The 24,675-nt window shown below is 34.8% G+C and overlaps 1 long non-coding RNA gene across 1 annotated transcript; it reads right to left on the bottom strand.

The window, feature by feature from the left end:
- Window positions 1-18,512: 18,512 nt before the first annotated feature.
- Window positions 18,513-20,693, bottom strand: LOC122609856. The gene is made up of 3 exons (XR_006325406.1): window positions 20,594-20,693; window positions 19,687-19,733; window positions 18,513-18,690 (listed from the first exon to the last, which is right to left on the bottom strand). It is a non-coding gene; the product is annotated as an uncharacterized LOC122609856 (long non-coding RNA).
- Between the last annotated feature and the right edge of the window lie 3,982 nt (window positions 20,694-24,675).

Below are 24,675 nucleotides of genomic sequence, written 5' to 3'. Positions count from 1 at the left end.
GAGGAAAGGGTGCAGCGATCGAGGGGGAGACAGGAGGTGATACTTCTCAAACTTCTCAGCAAGGTGCTTCTGGTTCTGGTGCTGGTCCTTCTGGTGCTCCTCGTGATTCAGGTTTCTAATTTTGTCTATGATAAAGATTGATAGATAGAATGTATACTTGATTGTGTGTAATAAGTTATGACATTTTATGTAATGAAAATGTAATTTATCTTATTTTAATACAAGTACATTTCATCTTTATTATAATTATTATGTTTATTCTTTTATTCTGGTGTTCATTTTGTGTAAATTTAAATAGATGATCCAGATTATACAGATTTATTCTTTGATGGTGATGAGCTCGAGGAAGGCGAATTTGTCCCTGAACCAAATCTAGATATATTCAAGAAGCCTTATGGGTTTGATGAAGTGTGGGACTCAATTCCTGAAGATCCGTTGATTGAAGAAAATAGAGTGTTGGATCAGCAGAGATCAGATATTAGAGAAAGAATGCTTCAAGTCCCATTCAGCAGCCTAACTCAAGTTCTACATTTTGTTGTGTATGCTAAGAATGGTGATGTGTCGATTCCATCTGAATATGAGATTAATGTGACAAGACCATTCAATTCAAATGATTTTCCAGTTTCTCTCAGAGATGATGATTCATTACATATTGTTGATCGACGTGTTCCCGAGAAAAGAGTAAATGATTGGATAGTACATAGGGAAACGTGGAAAACGAATTTGTATTGGACTCATATCTCAGATAAAGATGCTGCAAAGTACAAGACAATCATCTGGAGTTGGTTTTATGATGATGAATTGAAGTTGTTTGTGCTTAAAAGACCAGAAGGTTGTCAGAACTTAGCATGGTGTGAGAGACATTTCAGAAGTTTGTGTGAAGAAGATTTACATGAGCTTGGAAATAACTGGATTATCAATCCAAGTGATGATGGCTTAGCTGACGTTGTTGGTAAGAATCTTAGAAAAGATTTTTGGTTATGGAAGAACATGAAAGATTCTGATAAACCACAATTTAAGATTGAGCCAAGATCGAAGAAAAGAGTGGTTAAACCAGATAAAACAGTTGAGTTTGTTCAACATGATATTAAATGCATGATCAAGGTTCCTGCCAAGAAATGGGCACAAGATGTCTTGGACAAGATGGATAATTGGGAAATTGATCGAAATTCTGGTGAAGCGAAAATGTATGCAGATTCAAAGAAGCAGATTTTGTTGAGAAGAGTTTATGATCCGATGCAGCTGGTGAACTTCTCAAGAAATGATCTGAGGAAGTTATACGATACGGAGTGCTCGTTTTTGCCATTTTGGAAGCATGAAGAAAGTAGATATCGTAAGATACTTCAGCTCTGCTTACATGAAGATATTCATGCAAATAGCAAAAGATTGTTGTTTGATGAATGATCAGATTTTGAAGACTAAGAAATCGAAGGTGCTGTTGTCAAGGGGGAGTTTGTTGATGCACGTTGATGTGACAACAGCAACTTAGATTTAATATGTTGTTTAGATAGAGACATTATGTTAATTTATGTCGTATCTATATATGTAATTGATAGATTATGGACTTTATGTTTTGGTAATGATCGATTACATGTTTTGGAGTTGTATATATATATATATATATATGTGTTGTATGATGTTGTTGTGTGATATACAAGTACAAGCATAATATGTGTTAGGATTCCTTAAGATGAAACACTTAGGAATATAACCAAGTATTACATCTAACGAAGATAAGGTATATCTTCGTTAGAGGCAAACGAAGATAAACTTCGTTTGGTACAAACGAAGATTAACTTCGTTAGATGGGCTGGCAGCTAAGTTCGTAAGAACAAAGCCCAGCAAGCCCAGTTCGACCTGAAACATATATATACGAACGAATACCTAAGATATATATACGTTCGACATACAAGTACTCCAGACACCTAAGTTCGTTCTATAGCTTATAGAAACGAAGATAGCACAATACGGCTGATTATTTACTTGATAATTAGCGATATACCAGTTTACTAATCAAACTAGTTATCTCGTGAGGATTCCGCACTCACGACATAATCATAGACGATCTCGAGAGCGATCTATAGCTATCGAGGGACTCACAAGTGGTATCAGAGCCAATCGATTTCTTATCGAAGGTTCGAGATCGTTTTTTTTTATTCTTTTCTCTGAAAATCAACCTCCCGACACCCTTACTGTCGCTAACTTCGTTTTCTCAAACGAATTTAGCAAACGAACTTAACCTCATCTTCGTTTCGAGTTCTTCCAACGTTTTAGCTTTATCTTCGTTCTTTCCTTCAAACAAGATAATTCTATCTTCGTTCCTCCTGCAAACGAAGTTAATCCTATCTTCGTTCTCTCATTCAAACGAATTTAAGATCATCTGTGTCTGTCTCAGTTGTAGCAGCAGAACCGTCGGAACTAGCAACATCATCATCATCATTTCCAACATCAGAACTAGCAGACTCATCCCCAGAACTCTCAACACCATCAACAGAACTCGTAGAAGAACCAGAATCAGAATCGTCATCAGCAGCATCCACAAACATATCATTCTCAAGACGAGATTGATAGTTTGGATTAATCAGGTGACCAAAAAGTGGTGGATCATGGGGACCAGCCACATTACTCGTATTGCCTCAAGATCAGCAAAAAGACGCGAAGGCCAAGCATGAAGAACGTAGCGAGGACCTTGGTCATATTCTAAGTCTGGACAAAAATGTCTAACTATAGCCATCACAAATCGAGGATATAGAAGAAATCGCTTTCTCCCCCTAGCATTAATCTGATCAACAAACTCTTGATAAAAATATCGGAGAAAGGATAAGGGCGATTATATACCAAAGCAACCATCTGCGACGCAATCTGTGCAGATAGTTGATCAAAGCCAGCCTTGCGATTGCTCAAACAGACGAGCAATGCATACGCCAGATACCTCCATCTTCCCTGAAAACCACTCTTGTCAAAAGGAAGTTTGACCTGGCCAACAAATCCCATTCTCTGAAAGCAGCGAAGAAGGAGTTCAAACTCGTAAGTCATTTCAACATCTTCCTCTTCTTCTACGTTTGGTTCTGCTCCTAGATGCAAAATAGTGCGGAGCGACTCAGCATTGAAATCAAAAGTTGTGCCTTCAACAGTTGCTCGTACAAAACCTTGGCCATCAACCATGACTTCATGAGCAGTGGACCAGAAAGAATCAATATACTGCTTAATCAGTCTCGGCGAATCACAAAAAGCAAAAGATAATCGCGAGCGAGCAATGTAGTTGAACATTTCATGAAAATGTTCGCAATTATGCTGATCTGGATCTAGGTTCAGTGCAAGATTGTGCTTTTTCACAAATTGACGAGGAGCGAGAGCCATTTCTGCAAAACAAATCACAATATCGAAACAAATATAAATAATCACGATAAATGGATTGCAGAATTGAAAAACCCTAATTTGAAAAAAAAAAAAAAAAAAAACCCTTATCTGAAAAACCCTAAATCTTAATTTCGCAAAATAAGTCTGAACGAAGATAACCAATAAATTCGTTAAGTAGACAGAACGAAGATAGAAGCTAAATTCGTAAGCAATAACTAAACGAAAATAGGTCTTTAGTTCGTAAGAATTAAACCTAAATTAACACCTAACGAAGTTTAAGTTCGTTAAGACTAAACTGTACATGCAAGTTCGTAAGTTATAAAACTTATCTTCTAAGTTCGTAGCCTATAAACGAAGTCTAAGTTCGTTTGAATAAACCTAAGGGTGTTAAGCTAAATTCGTTCCTCATCAACTTGGGTCTAAGTTCGTAAGGCATAAAAGTATCTTCGTTTCTACCCAAGTTAAATTCGTTCAATTCAAAATCTAAGTCCATGTGCACACATCTAAATTCGTTTTCACAAGTCTAAATTCGTTTGATCAAACCAGGTGAATGATTACAAGAATTTTATAAACGTAATCAACACAAATCAAATCGAAGATACATGGAAACCTAAATCATATTCGTGAATGAAAAGAACATTAAAAACTTACTTAGATCTCAGTTTGGACAATGAATCAAGAAAACGAATTAAAGTGAGAGAAAAGAAAAAAGTTTGTGTTTTAGGGTTTGGCTCGAAAATGAGAGTATTTTTCGTTTGATAAAGAAATAACGAAGAAAAACCCCTTTATATATGGAACTAACAATGGGCCAACTATGGGTCAGGCATAACTTCACAAACGAAGTTAGCCAAACGAAGATAAACTTCGTTCGAACAAAGGTGTGTCGAACGAAGATAGCAGTTATCTTCGTAAGAACAAATCTGAAATATTCCGTAGTTCAGCAAAAATTTCAGAGTTGCATCCAAGCAATCTTCCAAAACACAACCCTTTATCACAATCTGTACATAGCAAAAACTCGTTAGATAGCAACCTGTTCATGCCGTGTACTAAAAAAAACGTGCTTAGCACCCAAATTCATAATCATAATGTAAGTAGATAACCGAACATTATAATCTTAAATGAAAACCCATGGTTTAAACGCTATCCTGAAAATAATCAATTTAAATATGAACCCGATTACCAATATGATTATGACACCGAGAACTTCCTTGGATCATAGATATGCATGACAGCAAACCATCTTGAAACAGTTAAGTCCCATACTAGATGCCGTCTACAAAACTTAACAAATAATGAACTATCCAACAAAAATTCACCGAAGAACTTAGTAAAGTTTCCAAAAGTATGTCATAAATCACAGCATGAAATTCAAAGGAAACTAATATCAAATTTGATTATTTTCATTAAATACATGAATCATAAATAAATAACCATTCCAAAAACCAGTTCATGTATTCATCCTTCACATGCTCTAATCTGCATCACACATATTATCACTACACACCAAGGATCTTATCGTAATGATATCATCCATGTAAATAACAATGCAGTAACAGAAGTCAGCATTCCAACGTTATCTTCTTAACCTGAACACTGCACACTTACCACAGAACTCATCAACGCATTGAGAACAAAACAGTATAATGCAGAAAATTCAAGTTACAATCATACTCAATCAGGGTTAACAAATATGAAATAACTAAAAATCTAACAAAAGATCAAGGGAGGTCATTTCTTGTCAAACCCTAAAATGTCACCACACAAATTTAAACAAACCGATTAATAATTTGGTGACAAGTGAAAATCATGAGATTTCAAATGACTTTGACATTTCACATTACACTTGAAAAGATCTTTTTCTAAACTTTAAACAAATTAATGTATATATTAGAAAATCTTCTTTGTGAACAGTCTACACAACCTCATTAAAAATTCACATGAAGGAATTCAGCAAAAATATACTCAGAATTTGAATAGGATCTCTCGTGCAATAAGAACTTATAAAAATACTATTTTGACTCAATTAAAAAGAAAAATAACACAGAATAAAAATTGCAGAATAATAAACTAATCTAAATTCTAATTAACTAGACTTTATACATTATTCACATTAAGCATGATTACTGCTGATTAGATCAGTATAGCATGTTACATAAGCCTGCGAGTGAGAAATAATTCTCTTATTATAAGTTCTGAACCGTGACCCAACAGCGATTACCGGTATGTTTGTCCTCTTAAACACTCGGTACATCCAGTTTCCATTGAGTTATGACACTTTCGACATACCCTGGCCAAGGACAGTCACCATGTAACCCGAGTAGCCTAATATGCCATTTGAATAGTTTGCGAACTTATGTAACCCACATTCAGATATACTTTCGTAATCGATACAAGCACTAAGATAAAAAATATTCAATATATTCAAGAACATCCTTAACCAATCATGAGACACTTTGTGGATAACTGAATTGAATTACTTTGTGATTTCACATATATGCTTCTGCATTTCATGATTTATAAGGAACCCGTGATTTTCTATGAGATCCATGTAGCGAACTTTCTGACAACCTATCCCAAGTTGGAAGCTTTAGGTAGGCTAGGTATACAAAGATACCCCGAGGACATACTTGTCCGAATCTCAAAGACCACATTAGCCCCTTAATTTGCATATAATTGATTTGCATAACAATATCATATTTACTTTTATGTTCATGATTGGTAGAGGTTCGTGCCTATTCATTGAACAAATCTTATAGTAATGCTAGATCTTTCACAAAATTTAAGGACTAGATCAATTCATTACTGAAAAGCAAGCAATCTCAGCCATATATCTGAATATGTTTCCCACAAGAACATTATATAATTTAAGTTCAGATTGAAGGAAACCTTGGTACTTTGTGTCTACCGATATATCCCAAATTGTAATCACTGAACTAAGCAGTTATATTACGATTAAGCAGGCTTAAAAGCTAAAGTATCGTCACTTCTACTCATTTAGCGCAGTAACATTACTTTATTCATATTTTTTGGATTTTCGATTTTTCAACGTTTTTGAATTTTTCTTGACACTAGATATATACAAACTTATACTAAGACAACTCTTTTTGTATTTTTATGACACTATCTATGTACAACTTATACTACAAAGACACGAAAAATACATTTAAGTTCTTTGAGAGAAACTACTCGGCATTCTTCATACCATTGAGTTGAAATAACAACTCAAGACGAGGTCCATCAAAAGCTTTAGTGTATATATCAGCAAGATTATCATCAGTAATAACCTTTTCTAAATGAATAAGCTTTTTCTCAAAATAGTCACGTATGAAATGATACTTTATATCTATGTGCTTGGTGACTTTAAAGTTTTTCGGATTCTTGGTAATATCTATGGCAGACTTATTATCAATACAAATAGGAGTATTAGAGATATTCATACCATAATCGCGCAGTTGTTGCTGTATCCAAAGCACCTGAGAACAGCAATATCCAGCAGCAATGTACTCTGCTTCACAGGATGACTGTGCAACAGATGTCTGCTTTTTGCACTGCCACGATACAATTCTCCCCCCTAAAAGCTGACATCCACCTGACGTTGATTTCCTATCCGAGTTGTCACCACCATAATCCGAATCAGTATAAGCTAAAAAGTCAAAAGAACCATACATGGGATACCAAAGACCTAGACGAGGCTTGGCTTTCACATAACGAAGGATTCTTTTTGCAGCTTTCAAGTGAGACACTTTCGGATTAGCCTGATATCTAGCACACATAGAAACAGCAAAGGTTGTGAGTCCCTTGTGATCTGATACCACTTGTGAGTCCCTCGATAGCTATAGATCGCTCTCGAGATCGTCTATGAATATGTCGTGAGTGCGGAATCCTCACGAGATAACTAGTTTGATTAGTAAACTGGTATATCGCTAATTATCAAGTAAATAATCAGCCGTATTATGCTATCTTCGTTTCTATAAGATATAGAACGAACTTAGGTGTCTGGTGTACTTGTATGTCGAACGTGATCACTTATTTTAGAGTATTCATTCGTATATATATGTTTAGAGTCAAACTGGGCTTGCTAGGCTTTGTTCTTACGAACTTAGCTGCCCAGCCCATGTAACGAAGTTAATCTTCGTTTGTACCAAACGAAGTTTATCTTCGTTTGCCTCTAACGAAGATATACTTTATCTTCGTTAGATACAAGACTTAGTTATATTCCTAAGTATTTCATCTTAAGGAATCCTAACACATATTATGTTTGTACTTGTATATCACACAACAAACATGATACATAACACACATATATATAACACCAAAACATGTAATCGATCATTACCAAAACATAAAGTCTATAATCTATCAATTACATATATAGATACGACATAAATTAACATAATGTCTCAATCTAAACGACATATCAAATCTAAGTTGCTGTTGTCACATCAACATGCATCAACAACAACTAAAGTGTATCTCTTACCAACTTTAGTTTGAACATTCACTGGACCAAAGAGATCCATATGAAGCATGTGAAGAGGTTCAGTGATACTGAAATTTTGCCTGGTCTTGAAACTGGCTCTTTTCTTTTTGCCCATTTCACACCCTGGACATGGCTTCTCCTTTTTAAAGGAAAACAAAGGTATCCCATCAACCAGTTGCTTCTTTGACAACTTCTTAATATTTTTGAAATTAAGGTGGGATAACCGTTTATGCCACAGCCAGTTGGTGTCCTCATCAGCCTTGACATAGAAACAATGCTCTGTTGGAGCAGGCTCCATATCCATGATGTACACATTCCCTTTTCTTGATGCAATCATGACTACCTTCCAATCCTTGTTAAAAACAGTGCCTTGAGCAATGTCGAACAGTACCCTATATCCATCATCACAAAGTTGACTGACACTTATCAGGTTATATTTCAAACCCTTGACAAACGCAACTTTTGTGAACTGGATCTGCCCATTGTCAATAACACCATATCCTTCAGTTTTCCCACTTCCATCATTACCAAATGTCACTGCTGGTCCATCGCAGACAGTGAACTCTTCCAGCAGGGGCTTACATCCGGTCATAGTCCGGCCAGCTGCGCTGTCCAGATACCAAATACTGTTGTTTTGATCCCCCTGCACACCCAAGTAAGTGATTAGTTATTTTTGTGAACCCATCTTTTCTTGATGGGTCCACTGGACTTCTACTGAGAAGTCCCAGGAGCTTGACTTGGTGTAGAACTGGATGAAGAAACTGGAGGGTTCTCTCCAGCTTTTGGAGTAAAAACAATTGGTTTTAGTGGAACATTAACCTCCTTTTTCTTTTCAATGTGTGCTCCTTTCTGAGCAAATTGTTTTATCTTTTTTTTTTTTGAGGAGGAGTTTTGACATTTTGTTTCTCAACTGAAGAAGATGCAGCTCCTTCCAAATTTTTAATTCTGGCAGTAAAACTTTGTACCTGCCTTGACAAACTTTGGAGTTGACTCTCCATTTTTAACAAAATGTTTTTTTCATCAGGCTGCTGGCCTGTGGACTTGGGCTCAGCGGGGGTTTTAGTCTTTTGAGTTGAGGACTCATGTGACTTGTGAGGTAAAGGATTGTCACCAGATTCCTTTTTAACTGGAGCTTTAGCCTTCTTGGCTCCAGTTTTGACCTCAACAGGGTTGGTCTTAGTGGATTCAGATTTGACAGTGTCAGAGGAATCATAAGGAGTTTCAACTCTAACAGATTCTGGCAATTGGTGAATTGTGGGTAAAACAGCTGCCATCTGAAGATCACCAGATTTCCAGGCAGTTTTTTAAGCATCAATGGTTTTAGAAAAAGCGTCATAATTTTTACCAGATGCTTGTACCCAAGAATTGATAACCATGTGTTCCTTTTCAAGATCAAATTTTAGTTTTTGGTTATCTCTTTCCAATGCCTCATTTTTCAAATCTGACTCTTTAAGAGCCAACTGGACACTTTGCAAATCATTTATTTGACCTTTCATGTTGTTAAATTCAACCAAAACTGTTTCTAAGTATCTTTCACAGTCAATTCTCATGGTTTCAACAAATAACAACTCATCATTCAATGATTCAGCAATATCCAGTTTCAATTCTGAATCTATCTCGACATCATAATCCCTTACCTTTTCTAAAATGATGTCAACCCATCTTCCTGACACAACATCATCTTTCACCACTGGTTGTTGATTCTCCAATGCCATGAAACACACATCTCTAATCTCTTCTTCATCATCAGATGAATCATCAGAGAGTTCCCATTTTCCTTCAGTTTGAGCCATCATGCACTTGTTCTTTTCTTTCTCCTTTTCTTGTTCAAGTGACATGAGAGCAATCTAGGCCTTAAGTTTCTTATATTTGGCCTTATATTCATCAGTTTTAACAAAGTTTGGGACAATGGTACCAGTTTGGTTGTTCATCTGACTAGATCTGCATTCCTTCATGAAATGGCCTTTCTTACCACATTTGTAGCAGGTAAGATTAGCCTTATCCATAGAAATTGAACTGGAAGTAATATTGGACCCATTAAATCGATTAGATTTATGCTTAAACCTATTGAAGGTTTTAGCAATCATGGCTACCAGATCATCATCGTCAGTTTCCTCACAACCATCACTGAGATTTGTGGTTAGGCCAGAGTTCAGTAAGTGGTTTAACATTTCCTTCATAGAATGTGACTGGACATTCTCAGTAGACATTAAAGCAGCACAAGGTTGCCCAGAAAAGTTGGCAGCCTTGGAACTCTGAGCATGGTTTAGAGTATCTTGCTCAGCCAATAATCTTGCAGCATCGTTATCTTCAGTGAATCTGAAGGGTCCATAAAGGGAAGCAAGAGTATGGCTATGCAAGGTCTTTCCTTGTCTTAAGACAAGAACCATGTGTACCCATTTGGATGGCAAAACATCACAGAATTTTTCAAGAAGAATATCCTTATCCTTCTCCACTCCCAAGCCTCTAAGTTGATTAGTTAGGCCAGTAAATCTGGTATAAGTACCAGTTAAACTTTCATTGGGAAGAGCAAAGAAGGATTCATACTTCTTGTTAAATGCAACCTTTCTAGTGACAATGGTGTCATTTCCTCCTTCAAACTGGAGAACTAATTCATCCCACATAGATTTTGCACTAGGAAATAACACAAGGGTAGGAATCAGTTCCTCAGGTATAGCAGAAAGGATCATGTTTTTCAGTTTGGTATCAAGATCAACCAATCTGCGATCCTCATCTGACCAATGTTCCTCAGATTTTTCCCTGGTGCCTCTTCTCCCAGTAGGGTCGAGAAGAGGGCTAACACCACTGGACATGGGTATATATGGTCCATCCTTAAGGATTTTCAACATATACCTCTCTATCCCACCAAAATGCAAGAGCATTCTAGCCTTCCATGTACCAAAAGTCTCACCATTTCCATCGAATTTGGGAACAGGAGAGTTGGAGTAATGTACATGAACGTGGTTAGCTCCAGGAGTAGGAGGAGGAGGAGGAGGGTTAGTATTTAAAGGAGTAGCAATATTAGGATTAGATTCATTTGGACCAGAACCATTCTCACCTTCAGCAGCCATCGAAGCAGACCTAGGTTATAGAATTGAAACAATTCAACCTGCCTGCTCTGATACCACTTGTATGTCCCAACTATTACTAGATGGGTGCTGAAGACATCTCTATGTCAATGGTGAGTGAACTTTGCAACACAATCAATCAATCTGGATATGACCAGTTTAGATTAATTGTGTACCAAGTTAACTGGAGTAAATGTATTAAGGTGACAGAACACGTAAATTAATACAATGCAATAATATAAATGTCAAGTATATAAATTGGTGAGACAATATGTAATTTTCAAGTGTATTTTATTTATTGATTGTTTAAATAAAATACAAGGTTGTTGCGGAACCAAGATAATACATGAATGTAAATATCCTAACAACCCATGAATTACAATTGATCTAAACTCGGAAATTCTCCTTAACAATCGAAACACTTAAAGTTGTAAAATGTTCCTTTTTACGATTGAGAGAATATTGCACAAGTTCACCAATATTGCAAAATATATGTATTTGCAAAGTTGTTCAAAATGCTCGTGCAAAGACCTCTATTTATAGTCGAAGATTGTGCATGGGGATCTTAACTTCGACGTACAAATATGGTTGACAGCACACAAAAGTATTGTTTAAATAATCCTTTGTGTGTGCTAAATAAAGTAAGACAAAAGGTTACTTTATTCAACCACTCTACACCTTTGCATCTTTATCCAGGAACAATATCATTGTCCGGTTAAAAGGATGTAGAGTAAAAAAGCTCCTCCTCGTAATCAGTGTAAAGCTTTGTAAGAGCATTTACACTGGAGGATTCTCCAGTTGATTGATCTGGTAGATTGTCAACTGGGCTTCGCTGTCATTGTCAATCTCTGTCTTCCATTTGTTGTCTTTGACTTCAACTGGAAGGTCTTCAGATTCTAGTCTTCAGATCTCAACTGGAGGAAGTCATCAGTTGCTAAACCTGTACAATGCAACTGGACTTCTAATATTTCGGACAATTCTGCATGCTCTCCAGATGTCGCTGGAGAGCTCCAGTTTAGCTTAAACTGGACCTAACACTTTTTTACGTTGACCGTTAACATACCGTTAACGACCGTTAGTTACTATGTGTTTTATATGTGCTTACGTGAATTAAATGATTTACGTGAGATATCTGTTAAAACTATTTAAAGTAATGAAATTAAAGTTGATAATGATTAATGAACTCAATTAATGCTCCCGATAAGATAAAATGGTCGATAATTGTTCCCATAGGCTTTAAAAGAGTCGTTTACGGCCGAAACGAGTTGTCACGAAGTGCGAGGGCCTAGATGTAAAATTTTAAAAGTTATTTTAGTATGTAAAGGGTATGGAGGTCGACCATAGGACATAAAAATTAGATCAAAGGGCCTAGAAAAGTATTTCACACGAAACCTAGGTTAAACTTCAAGATCTAGTTGATTTCGGGTGATTTCAGAAGGGATTTTGCTAGCTTGTCGATCCATTAATCATCCCTACAGGTAAAATGTCAGTAATATAATGTTGATTAAGTTTTAAAGTAGGTTTTATCTCTGTAAATTCGACCGTGAGGGTTGGGATGGATAAAAGTTGATGTTTTCGGTTAAAAACGACGTTTTCATGAGTTAAATCGTTAATAGAGATGATATATTGTACCAAGATGCAAACTTTAATGATGAATAATGTCGTTAAGATGTATTAGAGTGTATAGGAACTGTAGAGTTCATGGTAGATGTGTGATGGTCGAAATTGATTACAAAACTAAGGGTTTACTAGATATGAAAATTTAGTAATATTGAAAAAATCATATCTGTTTCACTTAAGCAAGTTAGGAGATGAATCTTATACCTTTGAAAAGGTCTATGTGTTCTCTTGAATCGATATGAACAATGTTTCTGGTGATTTTGCCCCATAAATAGCCGAAAAATGTCGATTTCCAAAAGTGGTCAAATTTCGGACGATTTCTGCCGACCGATCTTGTAAACGTCATACATCATTCATTAGAGATCTTCAAGAGTCAAACTTTATATTTCTAGAAATGTCTTTGCATGCCCTACATTTCATAAGAACTCATTTGGTCGCCTTGAGGTCGAAACGTCTCCTGCAAGTGAGGGGTGTGAGTCTGGAAATTGATATCAACGAGACCACCCATGGGCTCGGCGATACCAACCAGGAGAAGGGTTCTAAGCGCCTTTAAGTATCTAGTTGACTTATATTTCCATCCTTCTTGTATCATAGGTTGTGGGAACACTTGTCAAGCACGGTAAACACATTTGTGATTGTTGAGTACTCCATTGAGGTAAGATAACATTTTTTACCACACAAGGGACAACAAAACATAGTTTTCATAAGTTAACTTCCCCAAATGAATGTTTATATGCTTGTATGTATTCGGGAATGAATGGGATGTTACTATGGGGTATATTATGATTACCATTGATAATGAACGGTAAGCTTAAGCATGCTATGATGAAATGAAATATGTATATGTTATGTTATGATGATATGATGGAATAAAGTATGTGATAAGATAAAATGTTTATGATGCAAATTTAAGATGACATGATGTTAATACGATAAGATGTTATGTTAATATAAAGATATGATGCTATAAAGCAATTGACGATATGATGACGGAATGCTATGATGTTTTGATAATGAAATGATATGACGATATGTTGCTATCAAGTTAAGAAGATATGATGCTAATATGACATGACGATATTATGTTATATGATATCACGATATGATGATTTTATAAAATAACGATATGATGTTTTGAATGATACGTTGATATGAATATAAAATGATATGACGATGCGATGCTAATATGTGATGACGATATGATGATGTATGTATGTCATATGATTAGTTGCATGGTTTAAACACCTAGTCACTAGACTTCTATAGGTTTTCCATGACACGTGCACAATTAAGGGCCCTAAAGTACAGAAAGATGTATGTGATTAGTCTAGGTGAAAGTGTAGCCTAAGCAAATATAAAGTAAAGAAAGATATATGTGATTGGTTTAGGTGAAAGTGTAGCCCAAGCTAATATAATAAAGAAGTCTCGAGCATAAGTAAAGTTGTGTTAAGCTTAACCCATGCTAGTTCTTCGGAGCTAGTGTGTACGTGGACACGTGGTGTGGGAATCTAGATACCTCCCCGTGGCATGATTATGTTTGAGTGTATCCGGGTGGAGTAACTAACCACTACACGCGCAAAGTGCAAACGGTATACTCAGTTAGATAGACATTGTCTTTCCTTAACGACGACGATGGACCACCGTAAGGTCTAACCATCAAGTCGGTTGTAAGACCCCATGTAAAGTCTTATGGCCGCCTACACACAACCCCACATCCCTAAGTATGTGTGGCTTATGTCACATAGCCTACGTCTAGGCAAAAGAAAAGTAAAGAAATAAAGAAAATAAGAAAGATGAAAAGTAAAGCTTTATGATGATAGGCACATTTAGGACTACGATGAATTCCTAATGTGTTAACTTATGTATGTTGCTTTAATGTTGATGATATAATCTTGCTAATGTATAATGTGATGGATACCATAATAATGTGGTGATCTTAATGTGCTATGACGAATATGTGATATTAACAATATGAAATGTTTTTGTTAATATATAATGAATTGGCAATGTTTTCATGAACTCGTGTTATCTTACTTAACTTTAAAAGCTAACACTTGCTCTTTTGAAAAGCGTTGTTCCCGCAGGTTAAGCAGGTTGAGCTAGTGAAACACTTAACTTGGTGAGGCGGGTAGTTGCTATAAAGAAGACATTTAGTTTTCCCGCTTAGTTATTTATGTTAGCCTTATGATGATTGGCTACTTTTAATATGACTTATGTATTGATTATGTTGGTATTTATGTTGGTGCCAAATCTGGATTATCTTATACTATTTTAATGATATGAATGTTGTAACACCACTTTTATGAATGAAATATCCATTAAAGGTTAGTTATGTTTTAAGGATTCAGTTTTCCACATTTCTAAGCGTTGTTAGGCAAAAGCTTTTGAAAATCCAGATTTTAAAATGACGGGTGTTACATATCGACCTATAATGTCAATCTTTAAGGTTCTAAAACATTTTCTAAACCCCTAGAACTCTTAGTTCTATAGGCTCTGAGAATGTTATTAACCTTAACTATCGACAATCAATGTCAAAATTAAAATTCTTAATCATTTTCTAATTCCCTGATACTTATAGTTTTATCGGCTCCCAAAATGTTATCAATTTTAATTATTGACAACCACTGTCAAATTTTAAAGTTCTTAACCAATTTATAAGCCCCTAAAACTCTTTAGTTTCATCGGCTCTGAAAAGGTTATCAACTTTAATCTTTTACGAACAAAATCAATGTTAAAAGTCCTTAATCACTTTCTAATCCCTTGAAACTCTTAGTTTCATCGGCTCCGAAAGTGTTATTAACTTTAAGCAATGACATATAAGTTGAATGATAGAACTATTTTATTCTCCGTGAAATAGAAACCATTTGTTTACATATTTTTCTAAAATATTATATAGTTTATCAAAAAACACGTCGAAATTATAACTTTTATGGTTTTCACAAGAAATGAGACCATTTTTCTCAAAATCTTTTAAAACATGATTAAGTTTTAATAAACGACAACATAAGGCAAATGTCCTTTCTAATTTGACCAATTAAAAATTTTCCGGTTTTGAAATTTTTTATAAGTCTTAGAATCGACAATTTCCTTATGCACACACATATGGTGACACTACACACATATGTGTTGGGTTTGACAAATCAATGCGAGTGGTGTTTCATATTTTACTTAATAAAAAATTTATTATCATAAAATTTTATAAGTCATGAAAACACGCAAATGGTGACAAACGCGGAAATGGGTGTGCTTGGCAATAAGAACTCGCAAAGGGCATTGACAAGTCAAATGCGTGTTTCTTGTGATGACGTCATCACAAACATGCAAAAACTGGAAAATTTAATTGGGAAGGATCTGTCTATGAGAACACGTAATGTTCATCAAGAACACGCATATTCACCAAGAACACGCAAAACCAGAAACTTCAACCCACAAATTTCATCCAGTAATTTTGAACTTCAAAACTCATGAAATTGGTACTAATAGATTCCTATATGCCCGATTTATATGTTTTTACGTTCCATTTCCTTATCCATTTCGTGTTTATAGACCCATTTAATGATTTTATACCCGAAATTAAAACCCTTAATATTTGGCCATTTTAAACATCAAATATGGACTTAGAAACGTTGTTAATCATATACCTTTGTTCAGAAAGTGTTATAGATAGTGTTTCTTGTGTCAAAAACACGTATATATTAAGCTATATGAATCGAGATTGTGAACAGTGCTAAGTCAGGGAACGTGCAAATGGAAAGGGCTTTTCTAAGAAACACGCAAATGATTTAAAATTATCATTAAATGCGTATTCTTTTTCTATTTATACCCAAAACAACACGCAAACCCTATTGACACTAGAACACGCATATTCGGCCCACTTGGCAGAACACGCAAATAGGCCCAAAGCATGAAACGCGCAAATGTAAGCCCATTTAGCACAACACGCAAATCAACCAATTGTAAAACACGCAAAGTTAATCCCACTTGACTTACAATATGCATTTTGTAGCCCATTTTGCTCAAAACACGCATATTAGTCCACTTGGTACACTTTGCATATTAAACTTGACCTATTTTTCGATTCAAGGAACCTTGAGTTACACAAAGCCAACTTTAACAAACTTGATTAACACTTTTAAAACTCACAAACCCGATATGATTAACGCAAAGAATTCTTTAGAGAACACAATAAAACAGATACAAACCACTTTTTAATTATCCGTATTTTTATCGATAAAGAAATTCTTGATAAATGTCACTACTCAAACCATTATACAAATAAAATATATACTACATTAAGACCCATTATGTCATTAGTTAATAAAGTATCTTATATGATTCTATAATTGTTTGACAATAACAACCATTGGACACACACAATGCTGTAAACTAAATTCAAATATAACAAAAAAGAATGATACAAGATTGAGCACCCTCCAACAATCTTTCCGTCATTATTTTTGTCTCCGTTTGAATTTAGCTGAGTTGTTGATGTGTAAGTGTACTCAACTTCCTTTATAACCTTGAGGTTTCTCCATTCCGGACTGGATAGACTCAATTTTCATACACTTTGGAGATATTTTATCCTGTCAGTTGACACACATCTAAATAAGATAAATAAAACTACAACCACATCATCGAATTCATGAGATCTATGCAATTAATGCATTCACCTCAATAGTAAATAATCGAATTCCGAAAATGCTTAAACATATTTAACTGATAACAAACAATAGATTTTAACACTTAAGATTAGAATCTAAGCACTAATCAAGTTATTTCATATAATAAGCATATTCAATTCAATTATTCACGATAAATTGCAAATTAAAATATCTGTCAAATACATCAATTAAATGATTCCGTTTGACCTATTTTGACCGAAACCTTAAGTATCAAAACTTAACTTTTCGTGCAATTTTTAAACAAGACCTAATTTAAGGTGTACCAAACACACTTAAATTCATACCTTTACATTACAATTCTTCCTCTTCATGATGCACATTTTCTTGTGTTCACCAAGAACACAGTCAAGTCCCTCTGGAACCCCAAAAAACCTTAATTATTGTCTCTCGTGCAATAGAACCCTTTTATTATGAGCAAGAACCTTACGGAGCACAAAGTTACAAAATAAATCACAGTGACTTTTGGATCAAAATCACTCTAACCAATCTTGTAATAGTCATGCTTAATATTGTCCTTGCGATATGCCTTACGGAGCATAAGACTTAGAAAAGCAATCACAGTAATTTTAGGATCAAAATTGCTCTAATCAATCTTAGAATAGTCATGCTTAGTCCGGCATATGCAATATACCCTACTTAGCATGAAATTTAAAAGTTAATCACAATAATCTTTAGGAGTAAAGGTACTCTAATCAACTTTAGAATACACATGCTTAGTCAGATACATGCAATAGGTTTTAGAAGAAGCAATTACTACTGAATTGATGAGATATAGAAAATGAGTAAACTTAAATGCCATATTTGGTAGTCATTTCTCTAGCAGTAACGACTCCCCCTTAAACCATTATTATATTTTTGTGTTACGTTTTCTGATTTTCCATATCAAGAAGGTTCTAGAAGGAACAATTACTACATAAGAGATCGAACATAGCAAATGAGTAAACTTAAATGCCATATTGAATAGTCATTTTTCTTGTAGTAACGACCCCCCCTGAAACCATTATTCTATTTTTGTGTTGCATTTTCCGAGTATAAGATGGTTCTTGAGAGATAGAAACTAAGGGTTTCTCATTCCAGTTAACTGGACTAGAAACTCAAAACGTGGTCGATCAAAGGTCTTAGTGTAAAAATCGGCTAAATTATCATCGGACAACTGTAACACCCTGCTTTATAAAAATGTGAATTTCCAAAAAAAAAAAAAATTCAACTTTAAATATAACTCCGTTAATAAAATGCGGAAACGACTTTTCAAAACAGATATGATCCATAATAGAATTATTAAACAACTTTAAATGGTGTTACTAGCATCGTATCATCACAATAATAAAAGGAAATCTACAATCAATAATATGAAATGTCAACCGGTCATAATGAATAAATCTACTTAATTCTACTAGCAAATGGGTAACTAAGCCATCTTTATTTATCATCAAGAGCTACCACATCTCTCGCAAATCAACTAGCTCCATTAGCGCCTAACCTGAGGGCACAACACATTTTCCACAAAACAAGTGTGAGCTTTTAAAGCTGAGTAAGATAACAGGTTAGTACAACAAAAAGATTGCCAATTAAAATCATTTCAACAAAATCATCTCATACATATATATAGGTATAATCATAGATATCAACAGGTACTACTCAAATAGGATAATAAACTCCTACAATGTGCTTAGCAATCCTCAATTGCTACTTTATCTCCTTAACAACATAACTACTTAACTCTTTAGCTCCTTAACTACTTGACTACTTAATTATTTAACTCCTTAACTACTTAGGTTATACCATTTAAAATCAACAGTAAATGTTTTGTGTGTAGGCGGTTATAAGACCTCACAGGGAACCTCACATCCGACATGATGGGTAAACCTTTCGGGGGTCCATCGGCGTCGTTATGGAAAGGCATAACCAATCCATGAGTAGTCCGCATTCTCCTTAGGGTCAATCACTCCTAATGGTGCTACTCTGCTCCGGAAATTTCACCTCACCGGGGACGGTATACGTTGCCCCCGAATGAGCTCCTTAAACACACTTGATCTAAATAGACCAAAATGCGGGTTAAGCTTAACACTTTCTCCTTAATATCTTCTTAATGCTCGAGACTTTACAACGTTATATTTCTACTCAGTTCTACTTATCACATTAGCTACTTTAATACATTCTCCATTAAGGTTACTACTAATTTCTACTCATCAACATTAGGGCCCTTAACGTGTACGTGACATGACAACTTAATAATGTCTAGTGTACTATGTGTACAGGTACTCAACAAGTAAGACAACTCAACAACAAATTCCATTAAATAAAAATACAACATTAACTCGTATCCACTAAAGCATGCATAAACAATGCCCCAATAAACCTCCTGCATATAACTCATACCCAATATAAGCATGAGATAGTTAACTTCATAAAGGGAGAGTAATTATAAAAACTAAGTTTGGTTGTGTCCCCAGGTATCAAAAGTAAGTTATCTTACCTCCATTCGGACAATAACACAACTCAACTCGTTGCTTCTTCGAACACCTAACCAATTTTGTAAATAAAAGCACTGATATCAAATATCTATTAATGCTCTAGTGTCATAATTCATATTTATATATCTTTAACAAATATTAATGTTTAGTGTACCACTTCTTGTAATTCTTGCAATAATTATATATTAATTCAAAATTAAATGATATTAAATAGGTATTAGATAAATTACTACCACATGTATCTTTATGTAATTTGCTAGTTAATTTGCCTGGAGTTAGCTATTTAATATTTTGCATAGTTCAATTACTTCCTAATTAAGTTGAACGAGCATGTCAAATTGACTACTAGTTTCTAAGCTCGCTAGTTGGTTTGCTACTGGTGCACGCTCGGTTCGTTAGTTCTACATGCTAAAATTCTACATGTTTAACTCGGTCATCAAGCTCTTCTGCACATGATTCAGCAACGAGTTCGTGACTTTATCGGATAAGCAAAGTGGCGAGTCTGGTACTTATTAACAAAACAACAATTAATATTTACAAGCAGAGCAGTGAGTTCGCAGGTGAAGAAGTGTAATCTGTTAATAAACTAGCGACCTCACATGAGACACAATTTATACAACTATATAGCTAAACTGGGACATCCTTTACTAATTCAGTCTATTATCATCTTAATATAAATATGATATAAGTTACTGTTACATTCTTTAAGATCCTTGTAAAACATAAACTATAACTCCATCCATTCGAATTCACGTGCAGGTATATTTGTATATGAAAGTAAAGGTTTCAATTTATATTTAATTATTTTGTGACTTGCAAGGCTAATGGCATCGTCCAGCGAAAACATATTCAAACCTATGTATTCACGATTCTAATGAGTGCATGAAATCAGCAAGAATTGATCGTTACCTTAGGGTGTTATGATAAACCAGATGGCTTGATCGACAAAACGCAAGCGCGAACCACCACCTTGCCGCCTCTTCTCTTGCACGAATCTTCTTAGGTTACGTATAGGGTTTTCTTTTTAAAGTTCTTTTTCTTTTAATATAACAATGATATATATATACTTACTATTAGCATATGGGCCGAGAAATAAGCTCACGGGGTATCACTTAATTACTATTTGGGCCGTTAGACATATGGCCAGATGACTATTATAGCTTAACCTTTTATTTTCCATCACTTACTAATTTGGTGCCATAATACTTTTTAAAGATGTCCATGATTGCTAAGTAATTATAAGAAAGAAGTTGGAATGAATATCACGTATCATTAATTTAATTATATACTATCATACTAGCTAATCAACCCGAGTTCAACCCGGGCCGTATAATTAAAAAGTTAAAATAAAAAATTATATAGAATTATGTATGTAATCTAGGATAGTTCTATGTATGTCTTGTTCAACCCTATTTGCTTCTTTAGCTTGCTGTGAGGGGATCCAAGGGAGTTCTTACACATATCACTCATAATTGTTGGATCCCTACTTGGTTGTATGCACATGGACATGTTTATTACATTTGTAGGTTTATATTTAATATGTTTAAATGCCCTTTTTACTATGTATTGTTCATTTTACGCTAAAGTGTGTTATGCGGTGTCTGCTATTCTTCTTTAATTGTAATGTAGTCAAACGACACAACCGACATGTATAGTTACTAAACTTTTTACCCTCTCAATTTTTTGTCTTTTCTTGGCCAGAGATCCTTCTGGAAGCAGTCGTGTAGGTGTAAGGCTGTCTACATTCCTAAATTCTCCAAACCGGGCTTTTGCCGGATTGGGTACCCGACTTTTGCCGGATTGGGTACCGTTGTTGTTATTGTTGTTGATGTATGTAATTTGTTGTCGATACATTATAATTTTGATATGGAGATAATAATATATTTGTAAAGATGAACATTAATATATAAAATCGATTAGGTGATAAAAAAAAAATAAAACTAACTACCATTAATCAATGGTAGATATAGAATTAAAAATAAAGAGCTAGAATACGATCGCTCATTTTTTTCATATTAATAAGGTTACAAAAATGATATGTAACAAAAGAGATAACATAGGACCTAATATGAAAAATAGTTTTTTTAAAATAAAGAAAAAGTAATTATGACATTATAAACTTGTAGAATATAACTAAAGAGAAAATGTTAGCATGCCACATAGAAAAGAAAGTTATAGAAAATGTTAGCATGCCACATAGAAGATAAATTAACTTCTTTTGAGCACAATCACGAATAAAATGATATATAATATCAATATGCTTCGTCTTAATCTGCTTAACAGGATTGTTGGTAATGGAAATAGCATATTTGTTATCAATTTTAATAGGAGTATCGGAAAAGTTCAAACCATAGTCACACAGTTGTTGAATCCAAAGAACTTGTGAGCATCAGCTTCCAGCGGCCATATATTCTGCTTGATAGGTTGAATTTGCAACAAATGTTTGATTTTTGCACTGCCATGACACCAGTATGTCTCCCAAAAATTGACATCCTCCCGAAGTAGATTTTCTATCAAAGCTACATCCACCGTAATCAAAGTCTGTATATGCATACAAATCAAACTCTCCTCCACTAGGATACCATAAACCAAGGGATGGTTGTCCTTTGAGGTATTGAAAAATTCTTTTTACACCTTTCAAGTGTGACTCTTTCGGACATGATTGAAATCGAGCACATAAGCAAACAGCAATGTAAAGAATAGAAATGAGCTTAATTGATGATACCAATGGTGGAATGTGTGTTTGAGTATGTGTGGAAGTTGGGAGGTTGAAGATGAACTTAGAGAGAGAAAGTAAGTTATAGAGAAGTTGGTGTGGAAATTATGTGTAATACATAGTTGGATCAGTGGTAAACACTCTTGCCTCTGGAGACAGAGGGCATGGGTTCAATCCTCATCCCATGCAAAGGTTGGAGGGCCATTTCTACCATTTAGGTAGAAACTGGAAGTAGCCTCTCTACTTAGGTAGAGGTAAGGTCTGCCTACATCTTAACCTCCCCCATACACCGTCGAGGTATTGGGGCTCAAAACCCGCAGAAGGCGGCACTGAGCAGTTACTTACTTATTACATAATGAGGTGGTTAGGGGTTTATATGCAAATCATCCTATTTATACTAAACCCCTTCCACAATAACTAATTTACAATTTAACACCATTTTATAATTTTAACAATCTCCCCCTTGGTGTTAAATTGTAATGTTGCATTGTCTTCGGTGTTTAAATAAACATATGAGCCCATTCGTTGAAAATCTTCAATGTTGAGTAGATCTTGAAGGTTTCTCATTGTCTTCAACATCTTGTATCAACCTTGACTTTGAATTTTCTCAACAAACATATAGATTTGACGAAGACTCTCTAAGCTTGATCTTCTCTTGCAACTTAAAATACTTTGGAAGTATCTTTGAAATCTTTGTAGCATTTGAGTTTTCACAACTTGAACTTTTTAATGTTGATTTCAACTTGATGTTGCTTGGAGAAGTAACTTGAATCTCTGAGTAGCATGCGGAAGCTTGGTTTTCACTTTGAATTCTTAGAATTCTTTTGGATATCGGAAGCTTAGTTATCTTGAATTCTTTTGGCATTGCGGAAGCTTGGTTTTGGAACGTAGAAATTTGATTTGACTATGAAGCTTCAATTCTTGATCTAACTTGTCTCTTAATCACAATCATCATGAAGCATTTTATCCTTAAATTCTTGATCTAACTTGTCTTTGATCAAACAATTTTGCTCCCCCTCAAACAAACATCTATCTTGGAGCATTTCTATCAAATAAACAAATTATCTTCAGATTTCTTGCTCCCCCTCGAACAACCAATCATTTCGGAGCATATTTAACAGTTCATGAGTTTTCTCTTGCTCCCCCTCAAATGAAGATTCTCTTCAAACTATGAACAACTTAACTTTCCAATTATCAACACAAAATACAATCTCCATCTAATCTCAAACTTTTTCTTTCTTTTCCATCATTATACAGTCTCAAACACTTTTACTTATCAAACAATGGTCATTTATCCAATAAATCTTTCCATAATCGACCATATAGTTTCTACAACTAATAATCATCTTGAAACATCTCAATCTCGAAACAATCTTTCAACTTATCACAATAATTATTGACTCCCTTCACCTAAACTAATAATCCTTTGAACAACCAAACAAAAACAATATCTACCAATCAAATTCTACCTAATACCTTGAACTCTATCTATCAATCATTTAATCATTTCTCCCCCTTATGATGAATATGTGAAATATGTTCATCATACAATGATGATTGATAGCATAAATGGTAGATGACAACAAACAACAATCAAACAGCTTATCTCAATCCAATTCCTAATAGACCTATTGGTGAACTAGAATGTGAGATTGGGTTGTTGGAAAAAGATTTTTTATATTGTGTTTGTGTTCTTTGTGTTTGTGTGAAGAGAAATGAAAAACGGATAAAAATGATCCGTTAACTCAGCCAAGAATCGAAAGGATTAATGGCGTGGCCTAAAAATACGATTACTATTTTTAGGACTTCCCATTATCATTGAGAAATGCACAAAGCTTTTCTCTAAATGGTTCGGTCTATGGCTTTTCAACCGATAGATGGCTTTAAAGAATGTAATTCATGGTCAGTGTCACAAAGGCGTTCGATAACCATATCTTACTATCCTCAAAGACTTTTGGGTAAATAAATCCTAGGTCACATAGACTTCTCGTTTACTCAACAAATTAATAAAATGAAAATGTGAGACCTACGTTCAACATTGGAAAAGATGTTAGCATTGGTAGGATTTCCATTCGATCATCGTGGAATATCAAGAATATGAAATCGCTACGAATCTTCCGGCAATATCACAAAGATATGCAATGTCACAAAGATATATAATGACTGATTGTGTCCTAGTCAAATGAAATATATATCAAGAAAGCTCTAGACTCAATAGTGATCAAATGAAGTCGGGGACCGGAGCAGAGTGTCTTCCTTTTTCAATATCAACATA

The sequence above is a fragment of the Erigeron canadensis genome, chromosome 8 (genome assembly GCF_010389155.1).
Source record: "Erigeron canadensis isolate Cc75 chromosome 8, C_canadensis_v1, whole genome shotgun sequence".
Classification (NCBI taxonomy): domain Eukaryota; kingdom Viridiplantae; phylum Streptophyta; class Magnoliopsida; order Asterales; family Asteraceae; genus Erigeron; species Erigeron canadensis.
Note: the sequence above shows the minus strand (reverse complement) of the source record. Positions and strands in the feature narration are given on the sequence as shown.